The 26,905-nt window shown below is 45.8% G+C and overlaps 1 long non-coding RNA gene across 1 annotated transcript; it reads right to left on the bottom strand.

Moving 5' to 3' along the window:
• Positions 1-197: 197 nt before the first annotated feature.
• On the bottom strand, positions 198-26,652 carry LOC132363937 (uncharacterized). Its single transcript, XR_009502677.1, has 8 exons — positions 26,577-26,652; positions 19,542-19,656; positions 17,783-17,897; positions 16,024-16,138; positions 10,747-10,861; positions 7,229-7,343; positions 5,470-5,584; positions 198-307 (listed from the first exon to the last, which is right to left on the bottom strand). It is a non-coding gene; the product is annotated as an uncharacterized LOC132363937 (long non-coding RNA).
• Between the last annotated feature and the right edge of the window lie 253 nt (positions 26,653-26,905).

The raw sequence follows: 26,905 nt of genomic DNA, 5'->3' as shown, positions 1-26,905 counted from the left end.
GGACACTCTCGGGGCTGAGAGGTTTGGTGAGGTTGGGGGAGCAAACGCAGAGCCTTTAAAGTAATACTGCCTGTTACCCATCCCATGGGTCCCAAATCTCCAGGTTCAAGGGCATCTTCCTACCTCGAAAACATGCATGAGAAACCCAGAAGGTGGTACACCGTGTGATCGGGAAAGGTTTCTAAAACGCACCTCATTTCTCATCTCCTTGTGCTCGGGTTCGCCATTCCAGCCGCTTTACTAGCAATCTCCCTCCTTGGAGAATCAGCACCTTTAACCTCCCGTTCCGTACAGCTTGCAATTTGTCCTGAGGATGAACGGGAAGAGGGGGAGCCAATGAGAGACTAGCTCTAGGTGTTGGGACAGGCACAGGTCACTCTATTTTCCCATCAGGAAGAAGAATTAACCACAGGCTCAGCCTGCCGCCCGGAAGCAGAATAGGGCCTGAGGCAATCCTGCGCTTTTGCGGCCGGCTCCCAAAAAAGCGAGTTGAAAAATGGAGCTCAGGGTCACTGCAATTCACAAACCTGCAGAGTTATAAATGATAACTCTCGTCCACAAATATATTGAGGGAAGGCAACGAAGAGGATCTGAAAGCAAGGCAGAATTGCGGGAAACAGATTTCAGGAGGTAGATTCGAATCGCCTTTAAAGCACATGAAAAGCGGCAAAACGTCGACAATGATGCCCTTGGCCAAAAAGGGCGTATGCGTTTTTTCCTGAATATATTCAGGAAAAAACGCATACGCCCTTTTTGGCCAACCAAGCAACCTGGAAAGGCAAATCAGCGCTACAAAGAAGTCTCGCTTCCCATCGGTCAAAAGGGCCATGCGGAAAAAAGTGTCAAAACCAGAAATGCAGGACAGGCCATGGAGAAATGGGAGCCTTGCTACGCTGATGGGCGGGATGTAAATTGCCAACAGCCACGCTGGAGGAGTGTACGGTGTGTCCTGAAACATCGAAAAGACACAGCTCACAGCGCATAGGGCACTTCCACTCATGGGCGTATAAATTGGGAAAACTAAAAATCAGCAAGACACAGGCACCCCAAAGTTTAGGGCTGCTCTGTTGACAAGAACCTCCACTTCGTGACACCTTAAATATCCCAGGAAAGAGAAAAATGGATAAAGAAGTGGTGGTCCTTATGTACAATGGAATATCACTCAGCCATGAAATCAATGTCATAAGGCTAGTAGCAGCATGATGAGTGGCTTTAGCTACGACGATTCTAAGTGAAATAAGTCACACAGAAAAAGACACTTATCATAAGCTATCACTTATAGAGGGAATGTAAAAACCGCTACACTTGAACTGAATTACAAAACAGAACAGAGTCACACGTTTACAAAACACACTATGGCTGCTTAACGGGAAAGGTGGGGTGGGGTGATGCATAAAACAAGGGTTTCAAATGAGCTCAGATACCGTTCCATAAACCCAATATGTAATAGAAAGACCTACTCCTTGCTCAGTGAACTGGACTCAACACCCCCTATTCACCGCACAAGAATATATCTGACTAGTAATAATCTTAAAACCTACGTATTGATATCTCTCTGGAAGTGAGTCAAGTGGGTGTAAAGCGGCAGAAACACAGCCGTGAAAAGCAGCTAAACCCCATTATAAAAATGAATTACTTTTAAAAACCCGTGAAACAAAGACAGTGAAAGAGAGAGAAATTCTTACAAAATTCGTTCAGGGGCTGTGATGCAACCTGGATTGACCATATCTAGACCCACAGCTGGAGGAGACATAAGGGTGGACACTCTCGGGGCTGAGAGGTTTGGTGAGGTTGGGGGAGCAAACGCAGAGCCTTTAAAGTAATACTGCCTGTTACCCATCCCATGGGTCCCTAATCTCCAGGTTCAAGGGCATCTTCCTACCTCGAAAACATGCATGAGAAACCCAGAAGGTGGTACACCGTGTGATCGGGAAAGGTTTCTAAAACGCACCTCATTTCTCATCTCCTTGTGCTCAGGTTCGCCATTCCAGCCGCTTTACTAGCAATCTCCCTCCTTGGAGAATCAGCACCTTTAACCTCCCATTCCGTACAGCTTGCAATTTGTCCTGAGGATGAACGGGAAGAGGGGGAGCCAATGAGAGACTAGCTCTAGGTGTTGGGACAGGCACAGGTCACTCTATTTTCCCATCAGGAAGAAGAATTAACCACAGGCTCAGCCTGCCGCCCGGAACCAGAATAGGGCCTGAGGCAATCCTGCGCTTTTGGGGCCGGCTCCCAAAAAAGCGATTTGAAAAATGGAGCTCAGGGTCACTGCAATTCACAAACCTGCAGAGTTATAAATGATAACTCTCGTCCACAAATATATTGAGGGAAGGCAACGAAGAGGATCTGAAAGCAAGGCAGAATTGCAGGAAACAGATTTCAGGAGGTAGATTCGAATCGCCTTTAAAGCACATGAAAAGCGGCAAAACGTCGACAATGATGCCCTTGGCCAAAAAGGGCGTATGCGTTTTTTCCTGAATATATTCAGGAAAAAACGCATACGCCCTTTTTGGCCAACCAAGCAACCTGGAAAGGCAAATCAGCGCTACAAAGAAGTCTCGCTTCCCATCGGTCAAAAGGGCCATGCGGAAAAAAGTGTCAAAACCAGAAATGCAGGACAGGCCATGGAGAAATGGGAGCCTTGCTACGCTGATGGGCGGGATGTAAATTGCCAACAGCCACTCTGGAGGAGTGTACGGTGTGTCCTGAAACATCGAAAAAACACAGCTTAGAGCGCATAGGGCACTTCCACTCATGGGCGTATAAATTGGGAAAACTAAAAATCAGCAAGACACAGGTACCCCAAAGTTTAGGGCTGCTCTGTTGACAAGAACCTCCACTTCGTGACACCTTAAATATCCCAGGAAAGAGAAAAATGGATAAAGAAGTGGTGGTCCTTATGTACAATGGAATATCACTCAGCCATGAAATCAATGTCATAAGGCTAGTAGCAGCATGATGAGTGGCTTTAGCTACGACGATTCTAAGTGAAATAAGTCACACAGAAAAAGACACTTATCATAAGCTATCACTTATAGAGGGAATGTAAAAACCGCTACACTTGAACTGAATTACAAAACAGAACAGAGTCACACGTTTACAAAACATACTATGGCTGCTTAACGGGAAAGGTGGGGTGGGGTGATGCATAAAAGAAGGGTTTCAAATGAGCTCAGATACCGTTCCATAAACACAATATGTAATAGAAAGTCATACTCCTTGCTGTGTGAACTGGACTCAACACCCCCTATTCACCGCACAAGAATATATCTGACTAGTAATAATCTTAAAACCTACGTATTGATATCTCTCTGGAAGTGAGTCAAGTGGGTGTAAAGCGGCAGAAACACAGCTGTGAAAAGCAGCTAAACCCCATTATAAAAATGAATTACTTTTCAAAACCTGTGAAACAAAGACAGTGAAAGAGAGAGAAATTCTTACAAAATTCGTTCAGGGGCTGTGATGCAACCTGGATTGACCATATCTAGACCCACAGCTGGAGGAGACATAAGGGTGGACACTCTCGGGGCTGAGAGGTTTGGTGAGGTTGGGGGAGCAAACGCAGAGCCTTTAAAGTAATACTGCCTGTTACCCATCCCATGGGTCCCAAATCTCCAGGTTCAAGGGCATCTTCCTACCTCGAAAACATGCATGAGAAACCCAGAAGGTGGTACACCGTGTGATCGGGAAAGGTTTCTAAAACGCACCTCATTTCTCATCTCCTTGTGCTCAGGTTCGCCATTCCAGCCCCTTTACTAGCAATCTCCCTCCTTGGAGAATCAGCACCTTTAACCTCCCATTCCGTACAGCTTGCAATTTGTCCTGAGGATGAACGGGAAGAGGGGGAGCCAATGAGAGACTAGCTCTAGGTGTTGGGACAGGCACAGGTCACTCTATTTTCCCATCAGGAAGAAGAATTAACCACAGGCTCAGCCTGCCGCCCGGAACCAGAATAGGGCCTGAGGCAATCCTGCGCTTTTGCGGCCAGCTCCCAAAAAAGCGAGTTGAAAAATGGAGCTCAGGGTCACTGCAATTCACAAACCTGCAGAGTTATAAATGATAACTCTCGTCCACAAATATATTGAGGGAAGGCAACGAAGAGGATCTGAAAGCAAGGCAGAATTGCAGGAAACAGATTTCAGCAGGTAGATTCGAATCGCCTTTAAAGCACATGAAAAGCGGCAAAACGTCGACAATGATGCCCTTGGCCAAAAAGGGCGTATGCGTTTTTTCCTGAATATATTCAGGAAAAAACGCATACGCCCTTTCTGGCCAACCAAGCAACCTGGAAAGGCAAATCAGTGCTACAAAGAAGTCTCGCTTCCCATCGGTCAAAAGGGCCATGCGGAAAAAAGTGTCAAAACCAGAAATGCAGAACAGGCCATGGAGAAATGGGAGCCTTGCTACGCTGACGGGCGGGATGTAAATTGCCAACAGCCACTCTGGAGAAGTGTACGGTGTGTCCTGAAACATCGAAAAAACACAGCTTAGAGCGCATAGGGCACTTCCACTCATGGGCGTATAAATTGGGAAAACTAAAAATCAGCAAGACACAGGCACCCCAAAGTTTAGGGCTGCTCTGTTGACAAGAACCTCCACTTCGTGACACCTTAAATATCCCAGGAAAGAGAAAAATGGATAAAGAAGTGGTGGTCCTTATGTACAATGGAATATCACTCAGCCATGAAATCAATGTCATAAGGCTAGTAGCAGCATGATGAGTGGCTTTAGCTACGACGATTCTAAGTGAAATAAGTCACACAGAAAAAGACACTTATCATAAGCTATCACTTATAGAGGGAATGTAAAAACCGCTACACTTGAACTGAATTACAAAACAGAACAGAGTCACACGTTTACAAAACACACTATGGCTGCTTAACGGGAAAGGTGGGGTGGGGTGATGCATAAAACAAGGGTTTCAAATGAGCTCAGATACCGTTCCATAAACCCAATATGTAATACAAAGACCTACTCCTTGCTCAGTGAACTGGACTCAACACCCCCTATTCACCGCACAAGAATATATCTGACTAGTAAGAATCTTAAAACCTATGTATTGATATCTCTCTGGAAGTGAGTCAAGTGGGTGTAAAGCGGCAGAAACACAGCCGTGAAAAGCAGCTAAACCCCATTATAAAAATAAATTTCTTTTACAAACCCGTGAAACAAAGACAGTGAAAGAGAGAGAAATTCTTACAAAATTCGTTCAGGGGCTGTGATGCAACCTGGATTGACCATATCTAGACCCACAGCTGGAGGAGACATAAGGGTGGACACTCTCGGGGCTGAGAGGTTTGGTGAGGTTGGGGGAGCAAACGCAGAGCCTTTAAAGTAATACTGCCTGTTACCCATCCCATGGGTCCCAAATCTCCAGGTTCAAGGGCATCTTCCTACCTCGAAAACATGCATGAGAAACCCAGAAGGTGGTACACCGTGTGATCGGGAAAGGTTTCTAAAACGCACCTCATTTCTCATCTCCTTGTGCTCGGGTTCGCCATTCCAGCCGCTTTACTAGCAATCTCCCTCCTTGGAGAATCAGCACCTTTAACCTCCCGTTCCGTACAGCTTGCAATTTGTCCTGAGGATGAACGGGAAGAGGGGGAGCCAATGAGAGACTAGCTCTAGGTGTTGGGACAGGCACAGGTCACTCTATTTTCCCATCAGGAAGAAGAATTAACCACAGGCTCAGCCTGCCGCCCGGAAGCAGAATAGGGCCTGAGGCAATCCTGCGCTTTTGCGGCCAGCTCCCAAAAAAGCGAGTTGAAAAATGGAGCTCAGGGTCACTGCAATTCACAAACCTGCAGAGTTATAAATGATAACTCTCGTCCACAAATATATTGAGGGAAGGCAACGAAGAGGATCTGAAAGCAAGGCAGAATTGCAGGAAACAGATTTCAGGAGGTAGATTCGAATCGCCTTTAAAGCACATGAAAAGCGGCAAAACGTCGACAATGATGCCCTTGGCCAAAAAGGGCGTATGCGTTTTTTCCTGAATATATTCAGGAAAAAACGCATACGCCCTTTTTGGCCAACCAAGCAACCTGGAAAGGCAAATCAGCGCTACAAAGAAGTCTCGCTTCCCATCGGTCAAAAGGGCCATGCGGAAAAAAGTGTCAAAACCAGAAATGCAGGACAGGCCATGGAGAAATGGGAGCCTTGCTACGCTGATGGGCGGGATGTAAATTGCCAACAGCCACGCTGGAGGAGTGTACGGTGTGTCCTGAAACATCGAAAAGACACAGCTCAGAGCGCATAGGGCACTTCCACTCATGGGCGTATAAATTGGGAAAACTAAAAATCAGCAAGACACAGGCACCCCAAAGTTTAGGGCTGCTCTGTTGACAAGAACCTCCACTTCGTGACACCTTAAATATCCCAGGAAAGAGAAAAATGGATAAAGAAGTGGTGGTCCTTATGTACAATGGAATATCACTCAGCCATGAAATCAATGTCATAAGGCTAGTAGCAGCATGATGAGTGGCTTTAGCTACGACGATTCTAAGTGAAATAAGTCACACAGAAAAAGACACTTATCATAAGCTATCACTTATAGAGGGAATGTAAAAACCGCTACACTTGAACTGAATTACAAAACAGAACAGAGTCACACGTTTACAAAACACACTATGGCTGCTTAACGGGAAAGGTGGGGTGGGGTGATGCATAAAACAAGGGTTTCAAATGAGCTCAGATACCGTTCCATAAACCCAATATGTAATAGAAAGACCTACTCCTTGCTCAGTGAACTGGACTCAACACCCCCTATTCACCACACAAGAATATATCTGACTAGTAATAATCTTAAAAGCTACGTATTGATATCTCTCTGGAAGTGAGTCAAGTGGGTGTAAAGCGGCAGAAACACAGCCGTGAAAAGCAGCTAAACCCCATTATAAAAATGAATTACTTTTTAAAACCCGTGAAACAAAGACAGTGAAAGAGAGAGAAATTCTTACAAAATTCGTTCAGGGGCTGTGATGCAACCTGGATTGACCATATCTAGACCCACAGCTGGAGGAGACATAAGGGTGGACACTCTCGGGGCTGAGAGGTTTGGTGAGGTTGGGGGAGCAAACGCAGAGCCTTTAAAGTAATACTGCCTGTTACCCATCCCATGGGTCCCAAATCTCCAGGTTCAAGGGCATCTTCCTACCTCGAAAACATGCATGAGAAACCCAGAAGGTGGTACACCGTGTGATCGGGAAAGGTTTCTAAAACGCACCTCATTTCTCATCTCCTTGTGCTCGGGTTCGCCATTCCAGCCGCTTTACTAGCAATCTCCCTCCTTGGAGAATCAGCACCTTTAACCTCCCGTTCCGTACAGCTTGCAATTTGTCCTGAGGATGAACGGGAAGAGGGGGAGCCAATGAGAGACTAGCTCTAGGTGTTGGGACAGGCACAGGTCACTCTATTTTCCCATCAGGAAGAAGAATTAACCACAGGCTCAGCCTGCCGCCCGGAAGCAGAATAGGGCCTGAGGCAATCCTGCGCTTTTGCGGCCAGCTCCCAAAAAAGCGAGTTGAAAAATGGAGCTCAGGGTCACTGCAATTCACAAACCTGCAGAGTTATAAATGATAACTCTCGTCCACAAATATATTGAGGGAAGGCAACGAAGAGGATCTGAAAGCAAGGCAGAATTGCAGGAAACAGATTTCAGGAGGTAGATTCGAATCGCCTTTAAAGCACATGAAAAGCGGCAAAACGTCGACAATGATGCCCTTGGCCAAAAAGGGCGTATGCGTTTTTTCCTGAATATATTCAGGAAAAAACGCATACGCCCTTTTTGGCCAACCAAGCAACCTGGAAAGGCAAATCAGCGCTACAAAGAAGTCTCGCTTCCCATCGGTCAAAAGGGCCATGCGGAAAAAAGTGTCAAAACCAGAAATGCAGGACAGGCCATGGAGAAATGGGAGCCTTGCTACGCTGATGGGCGGGATGTAAATTGCCAACAGCCACGCTGGAGGAGTGTACGGTGTGTCCTGAAACATCGAAAAGACACAGCTCAGAGCGCATAGGGCACTTCCACTCATGGGCGTATAAATTGGGAAAACTAAAAATCAGCAAGACACAGGCACCCCAAAGTTTAGGGCTGCTCTGTTGACAAGAACCTCCACTTCGTGACACCTTAAATATCCCAGGAAAGAGAAAAATGGATAAAGAAGTGGTGGTCCTTATGTACAATGGAATATCACTCAGCCATGAAATCAATGTCATAAGGCTAGTAGCAGCATGATGAGTGGCTTTAGCTACGACGATTCTAAGTGAAATAAGTCACACAGAAAAAGACACTTATCATAAGCTATCACTTATAGAGGGAATGTAAAAACCGCTACACTTGAACTGAATTACAAAACAGAACAGAGTCACACGTTTACAAAACACACTATGGCTGCTTAACGGGAAAGGTGGGGTGGGGTGATGCATAAAACAAGGGTTTCAAATGAGCTCAGATACCGTTCCATAAACCCAATATGTAATAGAAAGACCTACTCCTTGCTCAGTGAACTGGACTCAACACCCCCTATTCACCACACAAGAATATATCTGACTAGTAATAATCTTAAAAGCTACGTATTGATATCTCTCTGGAAGTGAGTCAAGTGGGTGTAAAGCGGCAGAAACACAGCCGTGAAAAGCAGCTAAACCCCATTATAAAAATGAATTACTTTTAAAAACCCGTGAAACAAAGACAGTGAAAGAGAGAGAAATTCTTACAAAATTCGTTCAGGGGCTGTGATGCAACCTGGATTGACCATATCTAGACCCACAGCTGGAGGAGACATAAGGGTGGACACTCTCGGGGCTGAGAGGTTTGGTGAGGTTGGGGGAGCAAACGCAGAGCCTTTAAAGTAATACTGCCTGTTACCCATCCCATGGGTCCCTAATCTCCAGGTTCAAGGGCATCTTCCTACCTCGAAAACATGCATGAGAAACCCAGAAGGTGATACACCGTGTGATCGGGAAAGGTTTCTAAAACGCACCTCATTTCTCATCTCCTTGGGCTCAGGTTCGCCATTCCAGCCGCTTTACTAGCAATCTCCCTCCTTGGAGAATCAGCACCTTTAACCTCCCATTCCGTACAGCTTGCAATTTGTCCTGAGGATGAACGGGAAGAGGGGGAGCCAATGAGAGACTAGCTCTAGGTGTTGGGACAGGCACAGGTCACTCTATTTTCCCATCAGGAAGAAGAATTAACCACAGGCTCAGCCTGCCGCCCGGAAGCAGAATAGGGCCTGAGGCAATCCTGCGCTTTTGCGGCCAGCTCCCAAAAAAGCGAGTTGAAAAATGGAGCTCAGGGTCACTGCAATTCACAAACCTGCAGAGTTATAAATGATAACTCTCGTCCACAAATATATTGATGGAAGGCAACGAAGAGGATCTGAAAGCAAGGCAGAATTGCAGGAAACAGATTTCAGGAGGTAGATTCGAATCGCCTTTAAAGCACATGAAAAGCGGCAAAACGTCGACAATGATGCCCTTGGCCAAAAAGGGCGTATGCGTTTTTTCCTGAATATATTCAGGAAAAAACGCATACGCCCTTTTTGGCCAACCAAGCAACCTGGAAAGGCAAATCAGCGCTACAAAGAAGTCTCGCTTCCCATCGGTCAAAAGGGCCATGCGGAAAAAAGTGTCAAAACCAGAAATGCAGGACAGGCCATGGAGAAATGGGAGCCTTGCTACGCTGATGGGCGGGATGTAAATTGCCAACAGCCACGCTGGAGGAGTGTACGGTGTGTCCTGAAACATCGAAAAGACACAGCTCAGAGCGCATAGGGCACTTCCACTCATGGGCGTATAAATTGGGAAAACTAAAAATCAGCAAGACACAGGCACCCCAAAGTTTAGGGCTGCTCTGTTGACAAGAACCTCCACTTCGTGACACCTTAAATATCCCAGGAAAGAGAAAAATGGATAAAGAAGTGGTGGTCCTTATGTACAATGGAATATCACTCAGCCATGAAATCAATGTCATAAGGCTAGTAGCAGCATGATGAGTGGCTTTAGCTACGACGATTCTAAGTGAAATAAGTCACACAGAAAAAGACACTTATCATAAGCTATCACTTATAGAGGGAATGTAAAAACCGCTACACTTGAACTGAATTACAAAACAGAACAGAGTCACACGTTTACAAAACACACTATGGCTGCTTAACGGGAAAGGTGGGGTGGGGTGATGCATAAAACAAGGGTTTCAAATGAGCTCAGATACCGTTCCATAAACCCAATATGTAATAGAAAGACCTACTCCTTGCTCAGTGAACTGGACTCAACACCCCCTATTCACCACACAAGAATATATCTGACTAGTAATAATCTTAAAAGCTACGTATTGATATCTCTCTGGAAGTGAGTCAAGTGGGTGTAAAGCGGCAGAAACACAGCCGTGAAAAGCAGCTAAACCCCATTATAAAAATGAATTACTTTTAAAAACCCGTGAAACAAAGACAGTGAAAGAGAGAGAAATTCTTACAAAATTCGTTCAGGGGCTGTGATGCAACCTGGATTGACCATATCTAGACCCACAGCTGGAGGAGACATAAGGGTGGACACTCTCGGGGCTGAGAGGTTTGGTGAGGTTGGGGGAGCAAACGCAGAGCCTTTAAAGTAATACTGCCTGTTACCCATCCCATGGGTCCCAAATCTCCAGGTTCAAGGGCATCTTCCTACCTCGAAAACATGCATGAGAAACCCAGAAGGTGGTACACCGTGTGATCGGGAAAGGTTTCTAAAACGCACCTCATTTCTCATCTCCTTGTGCTCGGGTTCGCCATTCCAGCCGCTTTACTAGCAATCTCCCTCCTTGGAGAATCAGCACCTTTAACCTCCCGTTCCGTACAGCTTGCAATTTGTCCTGAGGATGAACGGGAAGAGGGGGAGCCAATGAGAGACTAGCTCTAGGTGTTGGGACAGGCACAGGTTACTCTCTTTTCCCATCAGGAAGAAGAATTAACCACAGGCTCAGCCTGCTGCCCGGAACCAGAATAGGGCCTGAGGCAATCCTGCGCTTTTGGGGCCAGCTCCCAAAAAAGCGAGTTGAAACATGGAGCTCAGGGGCACTGCAATTCACAAACCTGCAGAGTTATAAATGATAACTCTCGTCCACAAATATATTGAGGGAAGGCAACGAAGAGGATCTGAAAGCAAGGCAGAATTGCAGGAAACAGATTTCAGGAGGTAGATTCGAATCGCCTTTAAAGCACATGAAAAGCGGCAAAACGTCGACAATGATGCCCTTGGCCAAAAAGGGCGTATGCGTTTTTTCCTGAATATATTCAGGAAAAAACGCATACGCCCTTTTTGGCCAACCAAGCAACCTGGAAAGGCAAATCAGCGCTACAAAGAAGTCTCGCTTCCCATCGGTCAAAAGGGCCATGCGGAAAAAAGTGTCAAAACCAGAAATGCAGGACAGGCCATGGAGAAATGGGAGCCTTGCTACGCTGATGGGCGGGATGTAAATTGCCAACAGCCACGCTGGAGGAGTGTACGGTGTGTCCTGAAACATCGAAAAGACACAGCTCAGAGCGCATAGGGCACTTCCACTCATGGGCGTATAAATTGGGAAAACTAAAAATCAGCAAGACACAGGCACCCCAAAGTTTAGGGCTGCTCTGTTGACAAGAACCTCCACTTCGTGACACCTTAAATATCCCAGGAAAGAGAAAAATGGATAAAGAAGTGGTGGTCCTTATGTACAATGGAATATCACTCAGCCATGAAATCAATGTCATAAGGCTAGTAGCAGCATGATGAGTGGCTTTAGCTACGACGATTCTAAGTGAAATAAGTCACACAGAAAAAGACACTTATCATAAGCTATCACTTATAGAGGGAATGTAAAAACCGCTACACTTGAACTGAATTACAAAACAGAACAGAGTCACACGTTTACAAAACACACTATGGCTGCTTAACGGGAAAGGTGGGGTGGGGTGATGCATAAAACAAGGGTTTCAAATGAGCTCAGATACCGTTCCATAAACCCAATATGTAATAGAAAGACCTACTCCTTGCTCAGTGAACTGGACTCAACACCCCCTATTCACCACACAAGAATATATCTGACTAGTAATAATCTTAAAACCTACGTATTGATATCTCTCTGGAAGTGAGTCAAGTGGGTGTAAAGCGGCAGAAACACAGCCGTGAAAAGCAGCTAAACCCCATTATAAAAATGAATTACTTTTAAAAACCCGTGAAACAAAGACAGTGAAAGAGAGAGAAATTCTTACAAAATTCGTTCAGGGGCTGTGATGCAACCTGGATTGACCATATCTAGACCCACAGCTGGAGGAGACATAAGGGTGGACACTCTCGGGGCTGAGAGGTTTGGTGAGGTTGGGGGAGCAAACGCAGAGCCTTTAAAGTAATACTGCCTGTTACCCATCCCATGGGTCCCTAATCTCCAGGTTCAAGGGCATCTTCCTACCTCGAAAACATGCATGAGAAACCCAGAAGGTGATACACCGTGTGATCGGGAAAGGTTTCTAAAACGCACCTCATTTCTCATCTCCTTGGGCTCAGGTTCGCCATTCCAGCCGCTTTACTAGCAATCTCCCTCCTTGGAGAATCAGCACCTTTAACCTCCCATTCCGTACAGCTTGCAATTTGTCCTGAGGATGAACGGGAAGAGGGGGAGCCAATGAGAGACTAGCTCTAGGTGTTGGGACAGGCACAGGTCACTCTATTTTCCCATCAGGAAGAAGAATTAACCACAGGCTCAGCCTGCCGCCCGGAACCAGAATAGGGCCTGAGGCAATCCTGCGCTTTTGGGGCCGGCTCCCAAAAAAGCGAGTTGAAAAATGGAGCTCAGGGTCACTGCAATTCACAAACCTGCAGAGTTATAAATGATAACTCTCGTCCACAAATATATTGAGGGAAGGCAACGAAGAGGATCTGAAAGCAAGGCAGAATTGCAGGAAACAGATTTCAGGAGGTAGATTCGAATCACCTTTAAAGCACATGAAAAGCGGCAAAACGTCGACAATGATGCCCTTGGCCAAAAAGGGCGTATGCGTTTTTTCCTGAATATATTCAGGAAAAAACGCATACGCCCTTTTTGGCCAACCAAGCAACCTGGAAAGGCAAATCAGCGCTACAAAGAAGTCTCGCTTCCCATCGGTCAAAAGGGCCATGCGGAAAAAAGTGTCAAAACCAGAAATGCAGGACAGGCCATGGAGAAATGGGAGCCTTGCTACGCTGATGGGCGGGATGTAAATTGCCAACAGCCACTCTGGAGGAGTGTACGGTGTGTCCTGAAACATCGAAAAAACACAGCTTAGAGCGCATAGGGCACTTCCACTCATGGGCGTATAAATTGGGAAAACTAAAAATCAGCAAGACACAGGTACCCCAAAGTTTAGGGCTGCTCTGTTGACAAGAACCTCCACTTCGTGACACCTTAAATATCCCAGGAAAGAGAAAAATGGATAAAGAAGTGGTGGTCCTTATGTACAATGGAATATCACTCAGCCATGAAATCAATGTCATAAGGCTAGTAGCAGCATGATGAGTGGCTTTAGCTACGACGATTCTAAGTGAAATAAGTCACACAGAAAAAGACACTTATCATAAGCTATCACTTATAGAGGGAATGTAAAAACCGCTACACTTGAACTGAATTACAAAACAGAACAGAGTCACACGTTTACAAAACATACTATGGCTGCTTAACGGGAAAGGTGGGGTGGGGTGATGCATAAAAGAAGGGTTTCAAATGAGCTCAGATACCGTTCCATAAACACAATATGTAATAGAAAGTCATACTCCTTGCTCTGTGAACTGGACTCAACACCCCCTATTCACCGCACAAGAATATATCTGACTAGTAATAATCTTAAAACCTACGTATTGATATCTCTCTGGAAGTGAGTCAAGTGGGTGTAAAGCGGCAGAAACACAGCTGTGAAAAGCAGCTAAACCCCATTATAAAAATGAATTACTTTTCAAAACCTGTGAAACAAAGACAGTGAAAGAGAGAGAAATTCTTACAAAATTCGTTCAGGGGCTGTGATGCAACCTGGATTGACCATATCTAGACCCACAGCTGGAGGAGACATAAGGGTGGACACTCTCGGGGCTGAGAGGTTTCGTGAGGTTGGGGGAGCAAACGCAGAGCCTTTAAAGTAATACTGCCTGTTACCCATCCCATGGGTCCCAAATCTCCAGGTTCAAGGGCATCTTCCTACCTCGAAAACATGCATGAGAAACCCAGAAGGTGGTACACCGTGTGATCGGGAAAGGTTTCTAAAACGCACCACATTTCTCATCTCCTTGTGCTCAGGTTCGCCATTCCAGCCCCTTTACTAGCAATCTCCCTCCTTGGAGAATCAGCACCTTTAACCTCCCATTCCGTACAGCTTGCAATTTGTCCTGAGGATGAACGGGAAGAGGGGGAGCCAATGAGAGACTAGCTCTAGGTGTTGGGACAGGCACAGGTCACTCTATTTTCCCATCAGGAAGAAGAATTAACCACAGGCTCAGCCTGCCGCCGGGAACCAGAATAGGGCCTGAGGCAATCCTGCGCTTTTGCGGCCAGCTCCCAAAAAAGCGAGTTGAAAAATGGAGCTCAGGGTCACTGCAATTCACAAACCTGCAGAGTTATAAATGATAACTCTCGTCCACAAATATATTGAGGGAAGGCAACGAAGAGGATCTGAAAGCAAGGCAGAATTGCAGGAAACAGATTTCAGGAGGTAGATTCGAATCGCCTTTAAAGCACATGAAAAGCGGCAAAACGTCGACAATGATGCCCTTGGCCAAAAAGGGCGTATGCGTTTTTTCCTGAATATATTCAGGAAAAAACGCATACGCCCTTTCTGGCCAACCAAGCAACCTGGAAAGGCAAATCAGTGCTACAAAGAAGTCTCGCTTCCCATCGGTCAAAAGGGCCATGCGGAAAAAAGTGTCAAAACCAGAAATGCAGAACAGGCCATGGAGAAATGGGAGCCTTGCTACGCTGATGGGCGGGATGTAAATTGCCAACAGCCACTCTGGAGAAGTGTACGGTGTGTCCTGAAACATCGAAAAAACACAGCTTAGAGCGCATAGGGCACTTCCACTCATGGGCGTATAAATTGGGAAAACTAAAAATCAGCAAGACACAGGCACCCCAAAGTTTAGGGCTGCTCTGTTGACAAGAACCTCCACTTCGTGACACCTTAAATATCCCAGGAAAGAGAAAAATGGATAAAGAAGTGGTGGTCCTTATGTACAATGGAATATCACTCAGCCATGAAATCAATGTCATAAGGCTAGTAGCAGCATGATGAGTGGCTTTAGCTACGACGATTCTAAGTGAAATAAGTCACACAGAAAAAGACACTTATCATAAGCTATCACTTATAGAGGGAATGTAAAAACCGCTACACTTGAACTGAATTACAAAACAGAACAGAGTCACACGTTTACAAAACACACTATGGCTGCTTAACGGGAAAGGTGGGGTGGGGTGATGCATAAAACAAGGGTTTCAAATGAGCTCAGATACCGTTCCATAAACCCAATATGTAATACAAAGACCTACTCCTTGCTCAGTGAACTGGACTCAACACCCCCTATTCACCACACAAGAATATATCTGACTAGTAAGAATCTTAAAACCTATGTATTGATATCTCTCTGGAAGTGAGTCAAGTGGGTGTAAAGCGGCAGAAACACAGCCGTGAAAAGCAGCTAAACCCCATTATAAAAATAAATTTCTTTTACAAACCCGTGAAACAAAGACAGTGAAAGAGAGAGAAATTCTTACAAAATTCGTTCAGGGGCTGTGATGCAACCTGGATTGACCATATCTAGACCCACAGCTGGAGGAGACATAAGGGTGGACACTCTCGGGGCTGAGAGGTTTGGTGAGGTTGGGGGAGCAAACGCAGAGCCTTTAAAGTAATACTGCCTGTTACCCATCCCATGGGTCCCAAATCTCCAGGTTCAAGGGCATCTTCCTACCTCGAAAACATGCATGAGAAACCCAGAAGGTGGTACACCGTGTGATCGGGAAAGGTTTCTAAAACGCACCTCATTTCTCATCTCCTTGTGCTCGGGTTCGCCATTCCAGCCGCTTTACTAGCAATCTCCCTCCTTGGAGAATCAGCACCTTTAACCTCCCGTTCCGTACAGCTTGCAATTTGTCCTGAGGATGAACGGGAAGAGGGGGAGCCAATGAGAGACTAGCTCTAGGTGTTGGGACAGGCACAGGTCACTCTATTTTCCCATCAGGAAGAAGAATTAACCACAGGCTCAGCCTGCCGCCCGGAAGCAGAATAGGGCCTGAGGCAATCCTGCGCTTTTGCGGCCAGCTCCCAAAAAAGCGAGTTGAAAAATGGAGCTCAGGGTCACTGCAATTCACAAACCTGCAGAGTTATAAATGATAACTCTCGTCCACAAATATATTGATGGAAGGCAACGAAGAGGATCTGAAAGCAAGGCAGAATTGCAGGAAACAGATTTCAGGAGGTAGATTCGAATCGCCTTTAAAGCACATGAAAAGCGGCAAAACGTCGACAATGATGCCCTTGGCCAAAAAGGGCGTATGCGTTTTTTCCTGAATATATTCAGGAAAAAACGCATACGCCCTTTCTGGCCAACCAAGCAACCTGGAAAGGCAAATCAGTGCTACAAAGAAGTCTCGCTTCCCATCGGTCAAAAGGGCCATGCGGAAAAAAGTGTCAAAACCAGAAATGCAGAACAGGCCATGGAGAAATGGGAGCCTTGCTACGCTGATGGGCGGGATGTAAATTGCCAACAGCCACTCTGGAGAAGTGTACGGTGTGTCCTGAAACATCGAAAAAACACAGCTTAGAGCGCATAGGGCACTTCCACTCATGGGCGTATAAATTGGGAAAACTAAAAATCAGCAAGACACAGGCACCCCAAAGTTTAGGGCTGCTCTGTTGACAAGAACCTCCACTTCGTGACACCTTAAATATCCCAGGAAAGAGAAAAATGGATAAAGAAGTGGTGGTCCTTATGTACAATGGAATATCACTCAGCCATGAAATCAATGTCATAAGGCTAGTAGCAGCATGATGAGTGGCTTTAGCTACGACGATTCTAAGTGAAATAAGTCACACAGAAAAAGACACTTATCATAAGCTATCACTTATAGAGGGAATGTAAAAACCGCTACACTTGAACTGAATTACAAAACAGAACAGAGTCACACGTTTACAAAACACACTATGGCTGCTTAACGGGAAAGGTGGGGTGGGGTGATGCATAAAACAAGGGTTTCAAATGAGCTCAGATACCGTTCCATAAACCCAATATGTAATACAAAGACCTACTCCTTGCTCAGTGAACTGGACTCAACACCCCCTATTCACCACACAAGAATATATCTGACTAGTAAGAATCTTAAAACCTATGTATTGATATCTCTCTGGAAGTGAGTCAAGTGGGTGTAAAGCGGCAGAAACACAGCCGTGAAAAGCAGCTAAACCCCATTATAAAAATAAATTTCTTTTACAAACCCGTGAAACAAAGACAGTGAAAGAGAGAGAAATTCTTACAAAATTCGTTCAGGGGCTGTGATGCAACCTGGATTGACCATATCTAGACCCACAGCTGGAGGAGACATAAGGGTGGACACTCTCGGGGCTGAGAGGTTTGGTGAGGTTGGGGGAGCAAACGCAGAGCCTTTAAAGTAATACTGCCTGTTACCCATCCCATGGGTCCCAAATCTCCAGGTTCAAGGGCATCTTCCTACCTCGAAAACATGCATGAGAAACCCAGAAGGTGGTACACCGTGTGATCGGGAAAGGTTTCTAAAACGCACCTCATTTCTCATCTCCTTGTGCTCGGGTTCGCCATTCCAGCCGCTTTACTAGCAATCTCCCTCCTTGGAGAATCAGCACCTTTAACCTCCCGTTCCGTACAGCTTGCAATTTGTCCTGAGGATGAACGGGAAGAGGGGGAGCCAATGAGAGACTAGCTCTAGGTGTTGGGACAGGCACAGGTCACTCTATTTTCCCATCAGGAAGAAGAATTAACCACAGGCTCAGCCTGCCGCCCGGAAGCAGAATAGGGCCTGAGGCAATCCTGCGCTTTTGCGGCCAGCTCCCAAAAAAGCGAGTTGAAAAATGGAGCTCAGGGTCACTGCAATTCACAAACCTGCAGAGTTATAAATGATAACTCTCGTCCACAAATATATTGAGGGAAGGCAACGAAGAGGATCTGAAAGCAAGGCAGAATTGCAGGAAACAGATTTCAGGAGGTAGATTCGAATCGCCTTTAAAGCACATGAAAAGCGGCAAAACGTCGACAATGATGCCCTTGGCCAAAAAGGGCGTATGCGTTTTTTCCTGAATATATTCAGGAAAAAACGCATACGCCCTTTTTGGCCAACCAAGCAACCTGGAAAGGCAAATCAGCGCTACAAAGAAGTCTCGCTTCCCATCGGTCAAAAGGGCCATGCGGAAAAAAGTGTCAAAACCAGAAATGCAGGACAGGCCATGGAGAAATGGGAGCCTTGCTACGCTGATGGGCGGGATGTAAATTGCCAACAGCCACGCTGGAGGAGTGTACGGTGTGTCCTGAAACATCGAAAAGACACAGCTCAGAGCGCATAGGGCACTTCCACTCATGGGCGTATAAATTGGGAAAACTAAAAATCAGCAAGACACAGGCACCCCAAAGTTTAGGGCTGCTCTGTTGACAAGAACCTCCACTTCGTGACACCTTAAATATCCCAGGAAAGAGAAAAATGGATAAAGAAGTGGTGGTCCTTATGTACAATGGAATATCACTCAGCCATGAAATCAATGTCATAAGGCTAGTAGCAGCATGATGAGTGGCTTTAGCTACGACGATTCTAAGTGAAATAAGTCACACAGAAAAAGACACTTATCATAAGCTATCACTTATAGAGGGAATGTAAAAACCGCTACACTTGAACTGAATTACAAAACAGAACAGAGTCACACGTTTACAAAACACACTATGGCTGCTTAACGGGAAAGGTGGGGTGGGGTGATGCATAAAACAAGGGTTTCAAATGAGCTCAGATACCGTTCCATAAACCCAATATGTAATAGAAAGACCTACTCCTTGCTCAGTGAACTGGACTCAACACCCCCTATTCACCACACAAGAATATATCTGACTAGTAATAATCTTAAAAGCTACGTATTGATATCTCTCTGGAAGTGAGTCAAGTGGGTGTAAAGCGGCAGAAACACAGCCGTGAAAAGCAGCTAAACCCCATTATAAAAATGAATTACTTTTAAAAACCCGTGAAACAAAGACAGTGAAAGAGAGAGAAATTCTTACAAAATTCGTTCAGGGGCTGTGATGCAACCTGGATTGACCATATCTAGACCCACAGCTGGAGGAGACATAAGGGTGGACACTCTCGGGGCTGAGAGGTTTGGTGAGGTTGGGGGAGCAAACGCAGAGCCTTTAAAGTAATACTGCCTGTTACCCATCCCATGGGTCCCAAATCTCCAGGTTCAAGGGCATCTTCCTACCTCGAAAACATGCATGAGAAACCCAGAAGGTGGTACACCGTGTGATCGGGAAAGGTTTCTAAAACGCACCTCATTTCTCATCTCCTTGTGCTCGGGTTCGCCATTCCAGCCGCTTTACTAGCAATCTCCCTCCTTGGAGAATCAGCACCTTTAACCTCCCGTTCCGTACAGCTTGCAATTTGTCCTGAGGATGAACGGGAAGAGGGGGAGCCAATGAGAGACTAGCTCTAGGTGTTGGGACAGGCACAGGTCACTCTATTTTCCCATCAGGAAGAAGAATTAACCACAGGCTCAGCCTGCCGCCGGGAACCAGAATAGGGCCTGAGGCAATCCTGCGCTTTTGCGGCCAGCTCCCAAAAAAGCGAGTTGAAAAATGGAGCTCAGGGTCACTGCAATTCACAAACCTGCAGAGTTATAAATGATAACTCTCGTCCACAAATATATTGAGGGAAGGCAACGAAGAGGATCTGAAAGCAAGGCAGAATTGCAGGAAACAGATTTCAGGAGGTAGATTCGAATCGCCTTTAAAGCACATGAAAAGCGGCAAAACGTCGACAATGATGCCCTTGGCCAAAAAGGGCGTATGCGTTTTTTCCTGAATATATTCAGGAAAAAACGCATACGCCCTTTTTGGCCAACCAAGCAACCTGGAAAGGCAAATCAGCGCTACAAAGAAGTCTCGCTTCCCATCGGTCAAAAGGGCCATGCGGAAAAAAGTGTCAAAACCAGAAATGCAGGACAGGCCATGGAGAAATGGGAGCCTTGCTACGCTGATGGGCGGATGTAAATTGCCAACAGCCACGCTGGAGGAGTGTACGGTGTGTCCTGAAACATCGAAAAGACACAGCTCAGAGCGCATAGGGCACTTCCACTCATGGGCGTATAAATTGGGAAAACTAAAAATCAGCAAGACACAGGCACCCCAAAGTTTAGGGCTGCTCTGTTGACAAGAACCTCCACTTCGTGACACCTTAAATATCCCAGGAAAGAGAAAAATGGATAAAGAAGTGGTGGTCCTTATGTACAATGGAATATCACTCAGCCATGAAATCAATGTCATAAGGCTAGTAGCAGCATGATGAGTGGCTTTAGCTACGACGATTCTAAGTGAAATAAGTCACACAGAAAAAGACACTTATCATAAGCTATCACTTATAGAGGGAATGTAAAAACCGCTACACTTGAACTGAATTACAAAACAGAACAGAGTCACACGTTTACAAAACACACTATGGCTGCTTAACGGGAAAGGTGGGGTGGGGTGATGCATAAAAGAAGGGTTTCAAATGAGCTCAGATACCGTTCCATAAACCCAATATGTAATAGAAAGACCTACTCCTTGCTCAGTGAACTGGACTCAACACCCCCTATTCACCGCACAAGAATATATCTGACTAGTAATAATCTTAAAACCTACGTATTGATATCTCTCTGGAAGTGAGTCAAGTGGGTGTAAAGCGGCAGAAACACAGCCGTGAAAAGCAGCTAAACCCCATTATAAAAATGAATTACTTTTAAAAACCCGTGAAACAAAGACAGTGAAAGAGAGAGAAATTCTTACAAAATTCGTTCAGGGGCTGTGATGCAACCTGGATTGACCATATCTAGACCCACAGCTGGAGGAGACATAAGGGTGGACACTCTCGGGGCTGAGAGGTTTGGTGAGGTTGGGGGAGCAAACGCAGAGCCTTTAAAGTAATACTGCCTGTTACCCATCCCATGGGTCCCAAATCTCCAGGTTCAAGGGCATCTTCCTACCTCGAAAACATGCATGAGAAACCCAGAAGGTGGTACACCGTGTGATCGGGAAAGGTTTCTAAAACGCACCTCATTTCTCATCTCCTTGGGCTCAGGTTCGCCATTCCAGCCGCTTTACTAGCAATCTCCCTCCTTGGAGAATCAGCACCTTTAACCTCCCATTCCGTACAGCTTGCAATTTGTCCTGAGGATGAACGGGAAGAGGGGGAGCCAATGAGAGACTAGCTCTAGGTGTTGGGACAGGCACAGGTCACTCTATTTTCCCATCAGGAAGAAGAATTAACCACAGGCTCAGCCTGCCGCCCGGAACCAGAATAGGGCCTGAGGCAATCCTGCGCTTTTGGGGCCAGCTCCCAAAAAAGCGAGTTGAAACATGGAGCTCAGGGGCACTGCAATTCACAAACCTGCAGAGTTATAAATGATAACTCTCGTCCACAAATATATTGAGGGAAGGCAACGAAGAGGATCTGAAAGCAAGGCAGAATTGCAGGAAACAGATTTCAGGAGGTAGATTCGAATCGCCTTTAAAGCACATGAAAAGCGGCAAAACGTCGACAATGATGCCCTTGGCCAAAAAGGGCGTATGCGTTTTTTCCTGAATATATTCAGGAAAAAACGCATACGCCCTTTTTGGCCAACCAAGCAACCTGGAAAGGCAAATCAGCGCTACAAAGAAGTCTCGCTTCCCATCGGTCAAAAGGGCCATGCGGAAAAAAGTGTCAAAACCAGAAATGCAGAACAGGCCATGGAGAAATGGGAGCCTTGCTACGCTGATGGGCGGGATGTAAATTGCCAACAGCCACTCTGGAGAAGTGTACGGTGTGTCCTGAAACATCGAAAAAACACAGCTTAGAGCGCATAGGGCACTTCCACTCATGGGCGTATAAATTGGGAAAACTAAAAATCAGCAAGACACAGGCACCCCAAAGTTTAGGGCTGCTCTGTTGACAAGAACCTCCACTTCGTGACACCTTAAATATCCCAGGAAAGAGAAAAATGGATAAAGAAGTGGTGGTCCTTATGTACAATGGAATATCACTCAGCCATGAAATCAATGTCATAAGGCTAGTAGCAGCATGATGAGTGGCTTTAGCTACGACGATTCTAAGTGAAATAAGTCACACAGAAAAAGACACTTATCATAAGCTATCACTTATAGAGGGAATGTAAAAACCGCTACACTTGAACTGAATTACAAAACAGAACAGAGTCACACGTTTACAAAACACACTATGGCTGCTTAACGGGAAAGGTGGGGTGGGGTGATGCATAAAACAAGGGTTTCAAATGAGCTCAGATACCGTTCCATAAACCCAATATGTAATAGAAAGACCTACTCCTTGCTCAGTGAACTGGACTCAACACCCCCTATTCACCGCACAAGAATATATCTGAATAGTAATATTCTTAAAACCTACGTATTGATATCTCTCTGGAAGTGAGTCAAGTGGGTGTAAAGCGGCAGAAACACAGCCGTGAAAAGCGGCTAAACCCCATTATAAAAATGAATTACTTTTAAAAACCCGTGAAACAAAGACAGTGAGAGAGAGAGAAATTCTTACAAAATTCGTTCAGGGGCTGTGATGCAACCTGGATTGACCATATCTAGACCCACAGCTGGATGAGACATAAAGGTGGACAATCTCGGTGCTGAGAGGTTTGGTGAGGTTGGGGGAGCAAACGCAGAGCCTTTAAAGTAATACTGCCTGTTACCCATCCCATGGGTCCCAAATCTCCAGGTTCAAGGGCATCTTCCTGCCTCGAAAACATGCATGAGAAACCCAGAAGGTGGTACACCGTGTGATCGGGAAAGGTTTCTAAAACGCACCTCATTTCTCATCTCCTTGTGCTCAGGTTCGCCATTCCAGCCCCTTTACTAGCAATCTCCCTCCTTGGAGAATCAGCACCTTTAACCTCCCATTCCGTACAGCTTGCAATTTGTCCTGAGGATGAACGGGAAGAGGGGGAGCCAATGAGAGACTAGCTCTAGGTGTTGGGACAGGCACAGGTTACTCTCTTTTCCCATCAGGAAGAAGAATTAACCACAGGCTCAGCCTGCCGCCCGGAACCAGAATAGGGCCTGAGGCAATCCTGCGCTTTTGGGGCCAGCTCCCAAAAAAGCGAGTTGAAACATGGAGCTCAGGGGCACTGCAATTCACAAACCTGCAGAGTTATAAATGATAACTCTCGTCCACAAATATATTGAGGGAAGGCAACGAAGAGGATCTGAAAGCAAGGCAGAATTGCAGGAAACAGATTTCAGGAGGTAGATTCGAATCGCCTTTAAAGCACATGAAAAGCGGCAAAACGTCGACAATGATGCCCTTGGCCAAAAAGGGCGTATGCGTTTTTTCCTGAATATATTCAGGAAAAAACGCATACGCCCTTTTTGGCCAACCAAGCAACCTGGAAAGGCAAATCAGCGCTACAAAGAAGTCTTGCTTCCCATCGGTCAAAAGGGCCATGCGGAAAAAAGTGTCAAAACCAGAAATGCAGAAGAGGCCATGGAGAAATGGGAGCCTTGCTACGCTGATGGGCGGGATGTAAATTGCCAACAGCCACTCTGGAGAAGTGTACGGTGTGTCCTGAAACATCGAAAAAACACAGCTTAGAGCGCATAGGGCACTTCCACTCATGGGCGTATAAATTGGGAAAACTAAAAATCAGCAAGACACAGGCACCCCAAAGTTTAGGGCTGCTCTGTTGACAAGAACCTCCACTTCGTGACACCTTAAATATCCCAGGAAAGAGAAAAATGGATAAAGAAGTGGTGGTCCTTATGTACAATGGAATATCACTCAGCCATGAAATCAATGTCATAAGGCTAGTAGCAGCATGATGAGTGGCTTTAGCTACGACGATTCTAAGTGAAATAAGTCACACAGAAAAAGACACTTATCATAAGCTATCACTTATAGAGGGAATGTAAAAACCGCTACACTTGAACTGAATTACAAAACAGAACAGAGTCACACGTTTACAAAACACACTATGGCTGCTTAACGGGAAAGGTGGGGTGGGGTGATGCATAAAAGAAGGGTTTCAAATGAGCTCAGATACCGTTCCATAAACCCAATATGTAATAGAAAGACCTACTCCTTGCTCAGTGAACTGGACTCAACACCCCCTATTCACCGCACAAGAATATATCTGACTAGTAATAATCTTAAAACCTACGTATTGATATCTCTCTGGAAGTGAGTCAAGTGGGTGTAAAGCGGCAGAAGCACAGCCGTGAAAAGCAGCTAAACCCCATTATAAAAATAAATTACTTTTAAAAACCCGTGAAACAAAGACAGTGAAAGAGAGAGAAATTCTTACAAAATTCGTTCAGGGGCTGTGATGCAACCTGGATTGACCATATCTAGACCCACAGCTGGAGGAGACATAAGGGTGGACACTCTCGGGGCTGAGAGGTTTGGTGAGGTTGGGGGAGCAAACGCAGAGCCTTTAAAGTAATACTGCCTGTTACCCATCCCATGGGTCCCAAATCTCCAGGTTCAAGGGCATCTTCCTACCTTGAAAACATGCATGAGAAACCCAGAAGGTGGTACACCGTGTGATCGGGAAAGGTTTCTAAAACGCACCTCATTTCTCATCTCCTTGTGCTCAGGTTCGCCATTCCAGCCCCTTTACTAGCAATCTCCCTCCTTGGAGAATCAGCACCTTTAACCTCCCATTCCGTACAGCTTGCAATTTGTCCTGAGGATGAACGGGAAGAGGGGGAGCCAATGAGAGACTAGCTCTAGGTGTTGGGACAGGCACAGGTCACTCTATTTTCCCATCAGGAAGAAGAATTAACCACAGGCTCAGCCTGCCGCCCGGAAGCAGAATAGGGCCTGAGGCAATCCTGCGCTTTTGCGGCCAGCTCCCAAAAAAGCGAGTTGAAAAATGGAGCTCAGGGTCACTGCAATTCACAAACCTGCAGAGTTATAAATGATAACTCTCGTCCACAAATATATTGAGGGAAGGCAACGAAGAGGATCTGAAAGCAAGGCAGAATTGCAGGAAACAGATTTCAGGAGGTAGATTCGAATCGCCTTTAAAGCACATGAAAAGCGGCAAAACGTCGACAATGATGCCCTTGGCCAAAAAGGGCGTATGCGTTTTTTCCTGAATATATTCAGGAAAAAACGCATACGCCCTTTTTGGCCAACCAAGCAACCTGGAAAGGCAAATCAGCGCTACAAAGAAGTCTCGCTTCCCATCGGTCAAAAGGGCCATGCGGAAAAAAGTGTCAAAACCAGAAATGCAGGACAGGCCATGGAGAAATGGGAGCCTTGCTACGCTGATGGGCGGGATGTAAATTGCCAACAGCCACGCTGGAGGAGTGTACGGTGTGTCCTGAAACATCGAAAAGACACAGCTCAGAGCGCATAGGGCACTTCCACTCATGGGCGTATAAATTGGGAAAACTAAAAATCAGCAAGACACAGGCACCCCAAAGTTTAGGGCTGCTCTGTTGACAAGAACCTCCACTTCGTGACACCTTAAATATCCCAGGAAAGAGAAAAATGGATAAAGAAGTGGTGGTCCTTATGTACAATGGAATATCACTCAGCCATGAAATCAATGTCATAAGGCTAGTAGCAGCATGATGAGTGGCTTTAGCTACGACGATTCTAAGTGAAATAAGTCACACAGAAAAAGACACTTATCATAAGCTATCACTTATAGAGGGAATGTAAAAACCGCTACACTTGAACTGAATTACAAAACAGAACAGAGTCACACGTTTAGAAAACAAACCATGGCTGCTTAACGGGAAAGGTGAGGTGGGGTGATGCAAAAAACAAGGCTTTCAAATGAGCTCAGATACCGTTCCATAAACCCAATATGTAATAGAAAGACCTACTCCTTGCTCAGTGAACTGGACTCAACACCCCCTATTCAACGCACAAGAATATATCTGAGTAGTAAGAATCTTAAAACCTATGTATTGATATCTCTCTGGAAGTGAGTCAAGTGGCTGTAAAGCGGCATAAACACAGCCGTGAAAAGCGGCTAAACCCCATTATAAAAATGAATTACTTTTAAAAACCCGTGAAACAAAGACAGTGAGAGAGAGAGAAATTCTTACAAAATTCGTTCAGGGGCTGTGATGCAACCTGGATTGACCATATCTAGACCCACAGCTGGATGAGACATAAAGGTGGACAATCTCGGTGCTGAGAGGTTTGGTGAGGTTGGGGGAGCAAACGCAGAGCCTTTAAAGTAATACTGCCTGTTACCCATCCCATGGGACCCTAATCTCCAGGTTCAAGGGCATCTTCCTACCTCGAAAACATGCATGAGAAACCCAGAAGGTGGTACACCGTGTGATCGGGAAAGGTTTCTAAAACGCACCTCATTTCTCATCTCCTTGTGCTCGGGTTCGCCATTCCAGCCGCTTTACTAGCAATCTCCCTCCTTGGAGAATCAGCACCTATAACCTCCTGTTCCGTACAGGTTGCAACTTGTCCTGAGGATGAACGGGAAGAGGGGGAGCCAATGAGAGACTAGCTCTAGGTGTTGGGACAGGCACAGGTTACTCTCTTTTCCCATCAGGAAGAAGAATTAACCACAGGCTCAGCCTGCTGCCCGGAACCAGAATAGGGCCTGAGGCAATCCTGCGCTTTTGGGGCCAGCTCGCAAAAAAGCGAGTTGAAACATGGAGCTCAGGGGCACTGCAATTC

This window comes from Balaenoptera ricei, chromosome 3 (genome assembly GCF_028023285.1).
Source record: "Balaenoptera ricei isolate mBalRic1 chromosome 3, mBalRic1.hap2, whole genome shotgun sequence".
Lineage (NCBI taxonomy): Eukaryota > Metazoa > Chordata > Mammalia > Artiodactyla > Balaenopteridae > Balaenoptera > Balaenoptera ricei.
The sequence above is the reverse complement of the archived record's forward strand: the minus strand, read 5'-3'. Positions and strand labels throughout refer to the sequence as shown.